The following is a 15,039-nucleotide window of genomic DNA, read 5'->3' as shown; positions in this document are numbered from 1 at the left end:
TCTCCAATTGCTAGCACTGTTTGGGGAAGTTATGGAACTTCTAATAGATGAGGTCTGGCTAACATTGTAAGTCAGTAGTGGTTGGTTCAGGAACAATATCCTAACAGTAGCATGGACTGAATCTCTCTCTTGTCCCCTGTGGCAGTGCCACTTACAGAAGAGAATTTAGCTTTCACAGCTACTTAAGCCAAGACAATCCAAGTTTGATTCTCTCTCTTTTCTCTCTCTCCCCCTCTCCCTCTCTTTCCCTGTGTCTTTCATCTTTCCCTGTCCATTGACTTTGTTTGTCTCTAGCAAGGAGCTTTTCTCTTTATTCATCAGCATATAAAAACCACTGTATGGTAAAGGAATGCTTAATCCATTTCTACAGAAAATTTTAATCATTTTACAAGATAAGAGGTTGCTTTTCTGACCGTTAGTGACACAGAATAGCACTCAAAACTGCAAACAGATGTTATCAAACTAAATCATAAGTTCCTTCCAAAATTTATGGCACATGATTTATAAGATTTCTGTCAACCTTACTATTTTCAGCAATTGATGTAATACCTAATTAACACACACACACACACACACACACACACACACACACACACACACACAATTTGGGTCACTCACATGAAAGAGTTTTTAAGATTTAAGATTATAGTTATGCCTTTAGTTTACCTGATAAATGCTAATGACATAGGAAGTCAAAAACATAGTAAGATAGGTTACATTATTTTCTTAAAGGCAAGTTAAAAGTAAGCCTTAGGCGGGTCAGTGATGGCGCATGCCTTTAATCCCAGCACTCGGGAGGCAGAGGCAGGCGGATCTCTGTGAGTTCGAGGCCAGCCTGGGCTACCAAGTGAGTTCCAGGAAAGGCGCAAAGCTATGCAGAGAAACCCTGTCTCGAAAAAAACAAACAAACAGGCCGGGCGTGGTGGCGCACGCCTTTAATCCCAGCACTCGGGAGGCAGAGCCAGGCGGATCTCTGTGAGTTCGAGGCCAGCCTGGGCTACCAAGTGAGCTCCAGGAAAGGCGCAAAGCTACACAGAGAAACCCTGTCTCGAAAAAACCAAAAAAAAAAAAAAAAAAAAAAAAACAAACAAACAAACAAAAAGTAAGCCTACTGACCACACAGTTGGATGGCAGATTGAGGTACATTATTCACTTGGTTGCAAGGTCAGGTTATAGTTCAGTTTCTGAAGGATAGAAATGATAGGAATTCTAGCCATGCCCCATGACCGTGCAAGCGCTGGCAAGACACTTAGTCATTTTCGCTTAGTCATTTCTGGGGTCCTATGTTCTACATAATCCATGAGCTGCGTGGTCACATAGTTTGCATTCAGAGTGATCACATAATCTATGTGCATGCTTGGTGTAGCTATGTGGGCTATATGCACATGCATGGGGGGAGTCCATAAAAGGCAGATCCCACGTCCCCTCCCCTCTCTTCCTGCACAAGTCTTTCAGTATTCCTATGCACCTTGTTTTCTGTCCCTTCTTTCTCCTAATAAACTCTTAAGAGTGGGTGTCGTTGTGCCTCATGACTTGTCTTTGCAGGGTAAACAGTGCCGCATAAAACTAAGAAGAGGTACTTACAGGAAAAAACCCATTTCCATAGTTTCCCATCTATATTTCTGTGTGACCAGCACCAAGCTTGCATATCAAGGCAAAGCACCAGCCACCATGCCTCCCCCACCATGAACAGTAAACTAGAATAAGGTAGTTTTTATCAGCCATTTGTTCACAGAGAAGAAAACATGGACATACAGACTGACACCCTGCCTCAAGGGAGAGGGTTTGCGAAAGTGGGGCTTAGGTGGTAACTGAAAGGGTAAGAATAATTTTTTAATTCTTCACTAAACAGAGAGCGGGTCAGGGTGTTAGTAAATGATGTTTAGTAGTCCCTCAATAAATGCTTTTTAAATAAATTATAGACATTTTTTAGCTACAGGTTGAGAATCTATAATTCTATCCTACCATTCTTACTTGAATATAGACCATAATGGAAGACAAAAGTATATAATTCTTGTCCGGAAAAATCTTGTTAAAATTCTGAGTTTTATAAATAGGTGAAATCATAGCAAAAAGACATGCATACAACATAAAACAATTTTTATACTAGTAATATCAGTGGTAATAAAGGTAATATTTAGGTAAGCACAATTTTGTGCAAGATTTTTCTCTAAGCATTAAATATTCACTAAATCATTAAATATTCATGTCAAAATCCTAATATGTATACTATCATCATCACTCTTAACCAGAAAGGGCACAGAAAGTTTAAGTTACTTGTTTAAGAACATACTTCATTAAGAGGAGGACCTCCCATAGACCCTGACAAATGTCAGAATATGGATTGTTATTCACTCTTTTTACCAATGTAAAATTATTATATGATGAATTCCAAATGGACATACTCTATCCAATTCTCACAGGTAAAACAATTGCATTAAGTATAAAAATATCACATAAATACATGCTAATGAGTTCAAAATACAATATTTGGGGTTAATTGTTAAAATATAGATCTCCCAATACTTGAGGCTTAACATGATACTAAAAATAAGGAAAAAGAAGAGTATTTAACCTTGAAACATAATTGTTTTGAGGTTCTTGATATTTGTGTATTTTTGCAGGTTTATAAAAGTACTTTTTTCTATTTTCACATGATCAACCACTGGAAATTATCCAGTTTTTATAAATAAAATTAACTGAGGAGTTGAAAGAGTCAAAATATTAAGCATACTTGAAGGTTTGCTAGATAAAATAAGGAAGTTTAATAACAAGTCGTGGAACTAATTATTAAACAGTATAGTTTACAGCGCTAGCTTACCAGGGTATTTATACCTTACCAAAATATTCAAGTACAATAGTATAGTAGATATAGATCAAGATCAATTGGCTATTTTATTTTATACTATTATGTCTTAGACATATTTATATAGTGTAATGAATATGAAGTGGGAAAAGGTTCAACTGTTGGCAAAATTTATCTCCTGGATAAATTTAGGTAAACAAGACTTGAAAATACAATGTATCACAGTGCTCAGCATCTCTGGCCTGGCTCTTGAACTCAAGTTCCACCACCCATTTTTGTTACCTTTGCTTTTAAGGCCAACTCTTGTATACTTCACACACTGCTTGAAGGGAGGCTATGACGTATTTACTTCATTTAAAAATGAAGAGTGTTCAATTTTAGGTAAATCTGGTCATTGACAATCCTAGGTTTGTTTTGCAACAATAAAAAGTCATGATGTCCCTATTACAATGAAATTGACTTAAAACAAAAGCATGTCTTACTCAGCTTTTATTTCCGAATAAACACAGTAAAAGGCTTTTGTACCTTAGGTAAGATGTTCTGGGAGTTTGAAGTTAGAAGAATATCACACACAGGAATTAACCTAATTCTCATGTTAATCTTGCAATGTATACAGCAGTAGTTTCATTTTACAGATGAAGTAAATTTAGAGTTTTAGTAGTAAAGATTTGAAGAACAACCCAGCTGTGTCTGTGTACATGTGTTCTATATTTGAAACAGGGGTAGTATGTTAAGAACACAGTTAGATGAATGCTTTCAACATATTTTGTAAAGATCTATAAAATGGATTAGTAAATGGCCAACAATTTCTTTGAATAATATGCAACGTTAGAGAGTAAATCTGATCCTGCTGTGTGCAGTTATCGAATTGCGTGACTGATTATGATTGCTAAAAGTCAATAATACGCTGGATATATAAGTGTTCCAGAGCTTTGTAAAGGAAGGCATGTTATGATGACTCAGTTAGGAGTTAGCGCCTGATGAAATTCAAGGAAAAGGAAATACAGTGAGATAGACGTTCAATCTGACTCATTTAGAGAGATGAGTGAAAGGAGGTGGTGGCGCAACATCATGATGTTCTTGATTGTTATTCTCGCAGAGTTCTTGGGGACTATCAGTATCTTTGTAGGAATAAGCTTTGTTTAAGGATAATCAGTTTAGAGTTAAGGTAACTCCCTCTCACTAAGTAAACACATGAAATAGGAACTATCTAAAACAGGACCTGAAAAATATGACCTTGCACATTATGTTGTTGGGATATATTTCAGTGTGTGTGTTGAAAGTTGACTCAAAGTTAATTCAAAGTTAACTCAGCAGAGGATATAGGAATAAAAACCCAGAATAAAATTTATATATCAACCTGCTATCTTCTTTAAGCTTAAAATAAATTTGCCATGTTTCTGTGTAAAGCACGATTCACTTTGCTCTTTTCTGAATCTTTGGTTGGCTTTTCAATTTCTGAAGGAATTTACATGTGGCAGTGTTTTAAGCAGAGGGGAGAAATTCAGAGCTAACACTGAATATTTCAGAATGGCTACATTTGGAAAAATTGTCATAAACCTTGCTATTTCACAGTGAAATTAAAGCAGCTAAGAGAGAAGAAATGGCAGCCCGTTACTGGAAACTGATCCTTCACTATGAATAGTTTATGTTGTTACACATGTTTAGAAAACATACCATTTTGTTTATGTCAGTTAAAATCTAGAGACAAATCTTAAGTATGTTTGAGATATATAAAGTTCTCCAAATTGCTTAAACCAGTCTGTCACTGAAGGACTTATCATTCCTAAAGACCATATTGTGTCAAAGATCAAACCTACACAAAGCAGAGACTATTAACTTCACAGAGTCTATAAAACACAAATGCCATATGATTAGTCATAATTGACATGTAACCAATTAGAAAATACATTTTCTCGGCCTCCTGAGATAAGTTTCCATTGGTTCTTATAGGTAAACAATAAAGTCTAAAAAAAAAGAAAATTATCTAATGATTTGTTTCTTTTAAAGCTAAAAAAATCATTTCAGGGCCTGGAGAGATGCTTCAGTTAGGAAACTAAGGATCTTCACAAAGTGAGGATCCAAGTTTTGCTAGACTACACTAACCAACTCCCCTAGAGGTTAGATGTCTCCATAATTAGGAAGTGTATGTGCTACATGTCATCTGCAAGCCTTCTATCTAACTTGTATGGGGAAACCACAATGACCTTGAAGATGGCAGGGCTTCTAGCCAAGGTTTAATGACAGCAGAGTGGTATTTCTGCTGACTTGGGCCACTACACTGCACTGTTACATGATAAAGTTAACACTTAGCTTTGGAAGCCTTATGTGTTAACTTTTGGATTTTCAGAACATTTTATGTGTGTAGTGGTATCTGTACATATTGCCTGCACAAATACACAAAACAAACTTGTGCTCACATCTCATGACAAAATTTTATTAAGATTTCACATTTCTTTGTCGTTTGAGTTTCTTTGAACTTGCAAATGAAATGTTAAAGGCAAGACAAAAAACAGATTTCATACTATCTGCTTATGATATCCTTCATGCCCTGCCCAAGCTTTGGTGCTTGGTGAGATCACAACAGTCCTGCACTGTCTAGGTTTCCTAGCATGATCTGAGCAGTTGGTGGAATGTGAGTGGACCTTAAGGTAGAAGACTTTGGAAATCTGCTTGCAGAGAAATCTGCTTGGGTTGGTTTCTCCTCCGGTGGTTGGTGGTCCAAGGAAAACACAGACACACTGGCAGAGAAATTGTGAACTCAACTGAAGCCTCAGGCAATGGTGCCTTTGCCAACCACAGGCATGCGAATGAGATGCATGCCACTTGATGATCTTGTTATTGATGTCCATATTTTCCTGCATCCTCGACACAGCAGTAGCCAACTAGTACCCATATGTGATGCCCAGTAGAAATTTCATCACCAGAACCAAATGTTATTATACTGAGGGTTAGCTTGTTTTGTTCTTGTTTTTGTTTTTCAGAATTATGGACTTGAATATCAAACAAATGCAGTTTCAATGACTTTATAAAAATGGCATTTCACATTTTCTAGTAAGCAGTAGATATAAAATCTGTTATATTTGCTTGTATCTTTTACTACTTTTTCCTCTCCTTCTTTGGTAGATTCTCTCCATATACATTCAAAATATGTTTTAATTGAATAGCACTAAGGGCAAATATCTTCATAAGTAAACAGATTTTTTTTTAAATTGTAGTGTAGTGTAGGACGGTTCATTTTTTACTTTGCATTCATATGTAACACACAGGCAACTGTTCCCCCTGCCACACCCCACACCCCCTCCCACACACAACCACTTCAACTATCATAAGAACACAAAAAAGAAAGACAGACAAATCTGGTACTCTTGAAAATATGAAGATGGAACTATGTTTCCAAGCAGTGTGAATTGGCTGACAGTGTACATTTACAGACAATACCATGGCCACTCTTAACAGAAGGCTGCTGGCTGAAGAGCAGGTGCCACAGGTCAGTGGGTTTCTGGAAACAGTCTGTGTGAACAAGTGAACACAGTATGTGGACCCTATTGCAGAGGGCTGCATTCAAAACTGAGGAATCCAAGAAGTTTAAGGAAGAACTTGGCTTTCAAGTATGGAATATCGCCTACAATTTTCATTTGCTCCTAAGCAATATACCTACTATTATAACTATAGTTTAGTTCCTATAAAGTAACACCAATCATTATAGGCATCCTCAAAAATGAAATAAACTGTCATAAAAGAGGACTCCTTGGGCTGTGGAGGTGGCTCAATTGGCAAGTGCATGCCTAGAAAGCATGATTACCTGAATCTGATCCCCAATACATACATAAGACTGCAGGATAAAGTGATGCTTGTAATTCCAGCACGGGTGAAGTGGGAGCACAAGGATCCCCGGGGTTTCCTGTCCAGACAGACTAGCCTAATTGATAAGTTCTGGGCCAATGGGAGATGCTGTTTAAGAAGAGATAGTCAATATTCTGGAGGATGACACACAGATTGCACAAATGAATATGGGAGCATGTGCACAGGCAGGCACACACACACACACACACACACACACACACACGGAATCTTTCTGAGAATAGACACTAGAAAATGACCGTGGCACTGAGTTCTAATAAATGTTTACAAGTAATCTGACTTGAGATCTGTACCCTCCTTCTCTCTGTCACAAGCCTAAGAGAAGATTTCTATTGTAAATTCCCAGAACAAATCTAAAGCTGTGAGGGTCTATAGATCATCAGAAAGGCCATGCTCTACCGATATTTCTTTATATAATGTAGGCTTATCTTTTCAAAAGCTGCAACAGAAATGATGCTAACATATGTTGGGAAATAATATTTTACAGGCACTCTGATCCTAGCTACTTTATGCATTTAGTTTCATTTAATCTTTTCCAAAACATTGAGATATATGATTCTTTATGTCTGTTTTTACCAACAGAGAGATCATGGTCCTGAGGGTTTAATTTTCTTGTCCAAAATGACGAGATGCTCAAATAACAAATAACACAATTCAATATTGCTTCACATAAAATAATACTTATCTTATTAGAGCTGTCAAAGACACAAAGCAAGGTCTTTAGGCTTGGTTTTTAAATTCAGTAATATGTTTTACCACCTCTCTTTGTCAGTTATATTTACTTTACATAGACAACTTTACAATTCAAGTTAATAAAAATTGGTTTGAAGTAGGTTCCATTCAGCAGAAAGTTTGATGCATGCCAGTAAGAGTTACAGTTTAGACAATATGGGATGACAAAGAAGGAATCCTAGGCATGGATAGCATTCATGACATACATACAACATTTGTTGTACATTATTTAGTGTGTGTTTGCCTACATGCACACAAATATTTTTAAAGTTTCTGAGGATAATTTTAAAATTTTACTTCTGAATTTGTCTTACTCAGTATGCTCTGCCCTTCACTTTAGCAAATCAGTACACAATGACCTGCTAAAATAATGCATCAAATTAATTGATTTCATATTATTCTTCTCATACAACTACCACCTAGCACTACCATCTCTAAAACCTACCCTGAAATATCTGTAAACTTGAGCAGCTCATCTTCACGCCCACTGTAATGGACTGCATCCACTATCCTCCTCTTGCACCACTGTAGCATTTCATATAAATATCCTGTTTCTAGTCCCTTCCGTGAAAAAACCATCTTCTGCCATGCTGGCAATGCCATCACCCTTAAAAACAATCCCTTAGACTGTGTGTTTGTGTGTGTGTGTGTGTGTGTGTGTGTGTGTGTGTGTGTGTGTACATGTGTGCGTATTGATGCATAACACATGAACACTGCTATTTCAGAGAGCAAGAGTATCGAATTTGTCAGCAGAATCACTGATATTCATACAAGTTTATTCACATACCTTCTTAATCCCCTTGAATTACATCTGGATGCTTTATTATAATTATTTCAGGTATACATTCTGACTGGATGCTATGACTTCATATTAAAAACGAATCTCTTCCTGTCTTCCAAAATGGTAAAATCAGAAAGAAAGCTAAATGTCAGTTTAAAAAAAAAATGACATCATGAAGTTTGCAGACAAATGGATGGGAAAAAAATCATTCTGAGTGAGGTAACCCAGAACCAGAAACACAAACATGGTATGTACTCACTCACAAGTGAATATTAGCTGTAAAGGAAAGGATAACCAGGCTACAAGCCCCCAGAAAATCTAGGTAACAAGCAGGGCCCAAAGAGAGACACATGGATTTCCCTGGGAAGCAGAAATAGAGGAGATCTCCTGGGCAAACTGGGAGGAGGGGGCAGGTGGAGGAATGGGAACATGAGGGATCAGGTTGGGGCAGGTTTAGGGAAGGACAGGACGAATGGGGAGAATAATAAAAGAGATCTTTTGATGGGGACATTTGGGAGTTAGGGAGAAACCTATTGCCAAGGAAACTCCCAGCTATCCAAAAGGATGGCCCCAACTAAGGCTCCTAGCAATAGTGGAGAAGGTCCCTGAACTGGTCTTCTTTGTAATCAGATTGCTAAATATCCTAATGGTCATCAGAGAACATTCATCTGATGCAGAGATCCACAGACAAGCACTGGTCCAAGCCCCAGGAGTTCTATTGAAGAGGAAGGACTGTATAATCCAGGGCAGGTCAAGGTCATGACAAAGGAACCCACCAAGACAGCTGACCTGAGCTTGTGGAAGCTCACTGACTCTGGACCAACAGCTAGGGAGCCTGCATGGGACCAGCCTAGGCCCTCTGCATAGGTGTGACAGTTGTGTAGCTCCGTCTGTTTGTGGGATTCCTAGCAGTGGGATCAGGACCTGTCTCTGGTGCTTGAGCTGTCTTTTGGGAACCCAATCACCAAGCTGGGTTGCTTTGCCCAACTTTGATTCAAGGGGAAGAGCTTGATCCTGCCTTGGCTTGATGTGCTATGCATTGTTGACTCCCATGGGAGGCCTGCCCCTTTCTGAATGGAGTCAAAGGAGGAGTGGATGGGGAGAGGGGGATAAATGGCAGATGGGAGGAGGGAACAGGAGGAGAGGAAGGAGAGGAAACTATGGTCCATATGTAAAATAAATGAAAAAAAATATTGAAAAATCCTTTGTAGCATCAGCAAATATAAAATTAAATTAGAGGAAAAGGAAACTGAAGGAAGCCAGCAGACACAGCAAGTAAGCCCACAGCCATATTCATTGAACTAATTCCTTAAAAAGGAAACAAATTCATAGAGGAAAGATAGGCATGAGTATTACACCACCTTGCTAAAAGGCACATATTCCTAATACCTGACACCAAACTTTTCAGTTAGAAAGAGATGCCCAGTCTTACAAGTCACCATTGTGAAATCATGTTCCCTGCAGGTTCCACCACATGCCTTCATATTTACACACTTGCCTATGATGTTGCCTTCTTAAACCAGTTCTACAAATACTCAAGATCGTTAAGAAACACCCATCTACCCACTTTCAATAATCACAATTACCATTCAAACAACACCCCGAAGAATATAAACAAACCTGATTTCTAATAAGATTCATTGAAATTATAAAAGTGGTAAATTTCCTCCAAAATATAACGAATAATTCAAGTAAATTCTAAATGCAAAAGAAAAAAAAAGAAAGAACAAAGTGTACTTTATTGTGCAGACTGAGATTATGTGAATTTAATACAATATTAAGGAAGAGTATTCCACTAGATGGACACTATCTTCTCCTTTGGTTCATCAGAGAAACTGTCCCATGGCTTGACTGAACATGGAAATGAATAAAGCTGTGCTCTGCGATACCACAGAAGGAAACTCATCTCCTTTGGAGACTCTGTCCTTAGAGTCTCAGAAGCCTCCCCCAAGCACTGCTAAGCTATTAAAGCACATAACCATAGTGCAGATGAGCACATATGTTCCTTGTATAAGAAATTTACCAGCTAACAAATGTGAGAGGCGATAAGCACAAACAAGGTTTGCTATGGCATATGTGTGTGTGTGTGTGTGTGTGTGTGTGTGTGTGTGTGTGTATCTTTGCTTCTTGTGTATCTTTTTTTGCTTCTTGTGTATCTTTTTTCCTAGAGTTTGCTTATTATTGCTCCAAAATATATTTGTGTATCCACTGAACTTCAGTTTCTTTGGAACATTGTCTTATTCCCCAAACATTTCTTTTCCAGCTAAATCCTTTCACTGAATCTGAGACAATGCTTCAAAGCAAGATGAATTAAGTAGGCAACTTCAAAGACTAAAAATATACAAGTCAAGAAAAAATGTACTGAAAATTTTACAGCTGCCCATCTAAAATTTGCCTTTGCTATCTAGGCACAATATAAAGTGTGATTATCTCTCTTAAAAAATCAGAACATAACTGAGTAGAAAATAATTTTATACTTTCATTTAACTTGATAAGATTATGATAATTATAAGTCTAATTTATTCTTCTTTTGATTCATCTAGACCAGCCTACTGCCCCAAAGTCATCATACATAAGAGCTGTTTAGTATTAGTAAGAAAAGAAATCTTTCTAGTTAATTTAAAATTTTACTGTGAAAATATCAAGTTTTTTTTTCTTTAAATGGTTAAATTGGCATTAAAAAACATTTCAAACTGTGCTATACTCTTCACACCACACTTGCGCATAGCTAGAGCTGTTTTTTTTTTTAACATGGCATCCTTTCTTTAAGTGCTGCCACATGTTTTGTAGATTGCAACTCACTAATCAAAAGGGTAACCATGCTTTAAATTTGAATGAATTTCACTTATCTTAAAGGTAAGTGCTATTTTGAGTTTTCTGCACTTTTCAGATTTTTTTTTTCACCTTAAAAGTAAGTCGTTTCCTTCTGGCCACAATAAGCTGCCAACAATTTAAACACGTGTTTAAGTTAGGATCTGAGGGGAAGGGAGGAATGAGGAGATTCTTTTCTGATGGCATCAGCCTTTTGGTCTTTTTGCTTCAAAATCTTACCTGTGGCAATGGCCATTCTCTGATGATTTACAAGGTACTGGGATACTGGGCTTGATAAACAATAATAAAAACTCTATCATAAGCACTTAGAATATGCTAATGGAAAGCTATGTGGCCATGATGGTTATTGCCATATAATTTAAAAATATTCAATCCAAAAATCTATTTAAGAAATAGTAACAATTAGAATGGATTTTGCCACCATGAGAATAAATCTGCTAGTGGCTGGAGAGATGGCTTGGTGGTTAATCCAAATATCTATTTAAAAAACAGCAATAATTAGAACGGATTTTGACACCATGTGAGAAAATAAGCTAATGGCTGGAGAGATGGCTTGGTGGTTAAGAGCATTTGATGTTCTTACAAAGGACCCAGGTTAGATTCACAGCACCCACATGGCAGCTCATAATCAACTGTAACTCTAGTTCCAAGAGATCTCTTTTTTTTCTTCCCAGGTAACTGCCATTAACATGGTGCACATATGTATATGCAAGTACATTATGTGTGTGTTATATACATATAATGTATATATATACACATATGTATACACACAGATATATATATATATATATATATATATATATATATATATATATATAATTTTTTGAAAAAAGAATAAAGGAGTTAAATGATTTTATATGTTTATACATTTCTTCATTCTTGTAAAATGCTACAGCCAGGCTGTGGTGGTGCACACCTTTAATCTCAGCATTCGGGAGGTTGAGCCAGAAGGATCTCTGTGAGTTCAAGGCCAGCCTGGTCTACAGCGCAAGATCTAGGACAGGCACCAAAACTACACAGAGAAACCCTGTGTCTAAACAAAAAAAAAATGCTACAAAGTACAGAGATCCAATCACTCCTTTTAAAAGAGCATAGTGTATGTGACATTATGCTAAAATGTCAGCATACATTACCCTGAGAAGAGAAACAGAATAAAGAGGAATCTTCTCTAATGCCTCCTTATTAAATTTAAATAAATATTTCAGTTACAGCATTGTTGGTGTGTAAAAATATTTCTTTGCCAGTCATTTCTTTTAATCCATGAGCTTTGTTGAATTCATGTTTCCACATACGTCTCTTAAATCACACCAAAATACGGCAAAACATCTAGAACAAACTGCTCAGCGAACATTTTAAAAATATGACTGTCTTAGCAGACAAGATGCACAAAACCTTTGGAAAGGGGAGAGGAATAATGAGAAATTTTAGCATAGCCTTGGAACTTACATTTATTTGGGGCATTTACCAAACGATATTGGACTTAACACATTTGTGCAAATTTGTGTTATTTGTTAATGTAAAGTTTGCCTAACAATGGCAGCAATTTCAGAGCAGCCTTCACAGAAGAAATATAGTTCAACTGGATCCTCAGGGGTAATGGATGTCAGGAGAGCTGTTCCAGTGACCTGCAGCCTTGTGCTATGTTTGTCTCCCTGCCTGAGGGATTAGCCAATTAGATGCTCCTTGTCTGGGAACTGGTCTGCTCAAAGAGATGAAAGAATGTAAAAATGCTTGCACACTCCAGCAATAAGAAGGCAATCCTAAATAAGATGGAAGGAGCAACCCAGTACAAAAGTCAAAAAGAAAGCCAGATCCTTCATGAATCCATAACAAACCAGAGGCTAATAAACTTAAATGCATCTTGGAGAAAAATAAGAGGATTAAATGTGCTTTCCCACAGCTGTATAATAAGAATGTCTTTACAAGGTTGTGTGGAACTCATTCTTTTCAGAAGGAAAACTAAGAATGATAATAATTGCCATGACTCTAAAGTATTGTATATGTTTTTTAATTTTAAACCATATTTGTATACAGTGATGCTAACATAAGATAAATTTTAAAAATATTCACAACATATATATCTTCAAATGGAAACAAAATATTTTAAAAATAATTTACTTACTAACCATGCAAAAGTTACTTAGCATAAATGAATATTTCAATAGTTCTGTTATATCAACCAATGTTCCACACTAAGTAGAATGTATCTTAATACTTGGGCCTAAGAACTGTCACTAACATTTTAGATAAAATAAAACACCTGAAACATTTAAACATTCATGGATGAAATGAAAATTAGAAACAAACAAACATACACATATATACCTATATATTTATATGTATGTGCTGTGTGTGTGTGTGTTTACACATAATTAGGCTAATATTTGTTGAGAATTGCCCTTGATAAATTTCTATAACCTTTCTATGGTTATCCTTAGGTTCCTCTTAGAGATGTTTTCCAGAGGCTTATTTTGTTGTTGCCTAATTTTCATATTGTATTTTAATTACAATGTTTCTTCTTTCCCTTTCCTCACTCCAGACTCTCCCAAATGCCCCTTGCCAGTCTCCTTAAAATGCATTACCTTTTTATTCAATAATTGTTACTGCTTGCATGAACATATTTGTATATCCATATTTATCCAAAATATAACCCACTGGCTCCCTATAATGTTACTTGAATGTGTGTTTTCAGGGTTGACCATTGGTACTGGACAACTAATTGGTGTGCTGTGAAGAAGACCACTGCTTCTCATGCCAGCTTTTGATTTGAAGAGCAATGAAACATTTTATGAATAATATATTTGATCAATAAAATCCATAACATTAAAATATATACCTTTAATTTTTTAACTCATTGACAACTGATTATTTCTCACTTTGAAAAAAAAATGCCATCTTTCCCAAAAAGGATTTTAAAAAGTGTTAATGATTTTAAAAGTGGATTTCAGGTAGTTTGAAAGAATGTGATTAAAATGCAATGCTTGTTTTTTTTTTCTTTCTGACCTACTAAATGCATGTCCAAAAATGGAAGTCCCAGCTCCAGCAGTTATCTTCAATCTGAGGTCTCTTTAAAGAAATCTATTTAAACTTGTCCATTTTATATAAAGGTTAAGTTCTACTGAAATTCAATATACACATTTTAATGTACTAATGCATCTAAACCACCTGCATTAATCTTTTCATTTATATAATAAACTAATGTCTTCACTTTTACATAAAATGTACATAAATTAAGGGTATCAAATTTCCTTGGAATCTAATAGAATACGCTCATAACTCAATATATGCTTACATTTCATGTTGAAGGTCACTGTTTGTAACAATTATAAATTAGTTGAACCAGTGTTTATTTTGTTGAGAATCATAATGATTAGAGATGATAGGGAGGAAGTAGATTAAAGAGAAAGAAACTAGGACTTTTATTGATTTTTATGAACAACAAATGATGTTATACGTTTTATGGAGGCTCAGAAATGCTAAATCATTAGAAACAGTCATACAGTTTTTAAGAAACTTAAGATCTTGCTCTTTTGGAGGTGACATTTTCACTAGTGGCTCTGCTAAGAAGAGTTCTAAAAACAAAAATGATATAAATAATTAGATGTTTTCCACTAGTGGCTCTAAGAAGAGTTGTAAAAACAAAAAAAGATATAAATAATTAGATATTTTCCTTGAGACAAGAGAGAATGTTTCTAAAGATGCATTTTAATGTCACAATAGAAAGTTCTTGAACCTTAAAACTCCTAATTAGATGCCTGTGAGCAGAGAAAACAATGCTATGATATATGGGGTTAACAAGCTTGCAGACGCCACTGCAGGTCATGCCTCTAATGATCACAGAAGTCATTGTACTCTAGTAGTCTTAATCTACTTTCCAAAATCCATAATAAAGATTGACTTATTTAGTTTTTCTGAAACATGTCTAGGGATCAGGCAATAATTAAAGAAACAATCACTGCCATCTTGTTATATCTTTTAATAAAAGACTCTTTAAGCACTAAAACCAACAATTGCCCAACTACAT

Source organism: Peromyscus maniculatus, chromosome 11 (assembly GCF_049852395.1).
Source record: "Peromyscus maniculatus bairdii isolate BWxNUB_F1_BW_parent chromosome 11, HU_Pman_BW_mat_3.1, whole genome shotgun sequence".
NCBI classification, from domain to species: domain Eukaryota; kingdom Metazoa; phylum Chordata; class Mammalia; order Rodentia; family Cricetidae; genus Peromyscus; species Peromyscus maniculatus.
The sequence above is the reverse complement of the archived record's forward strand: the minus strand, read 5'-3'. Positions refer to the sequence as shown.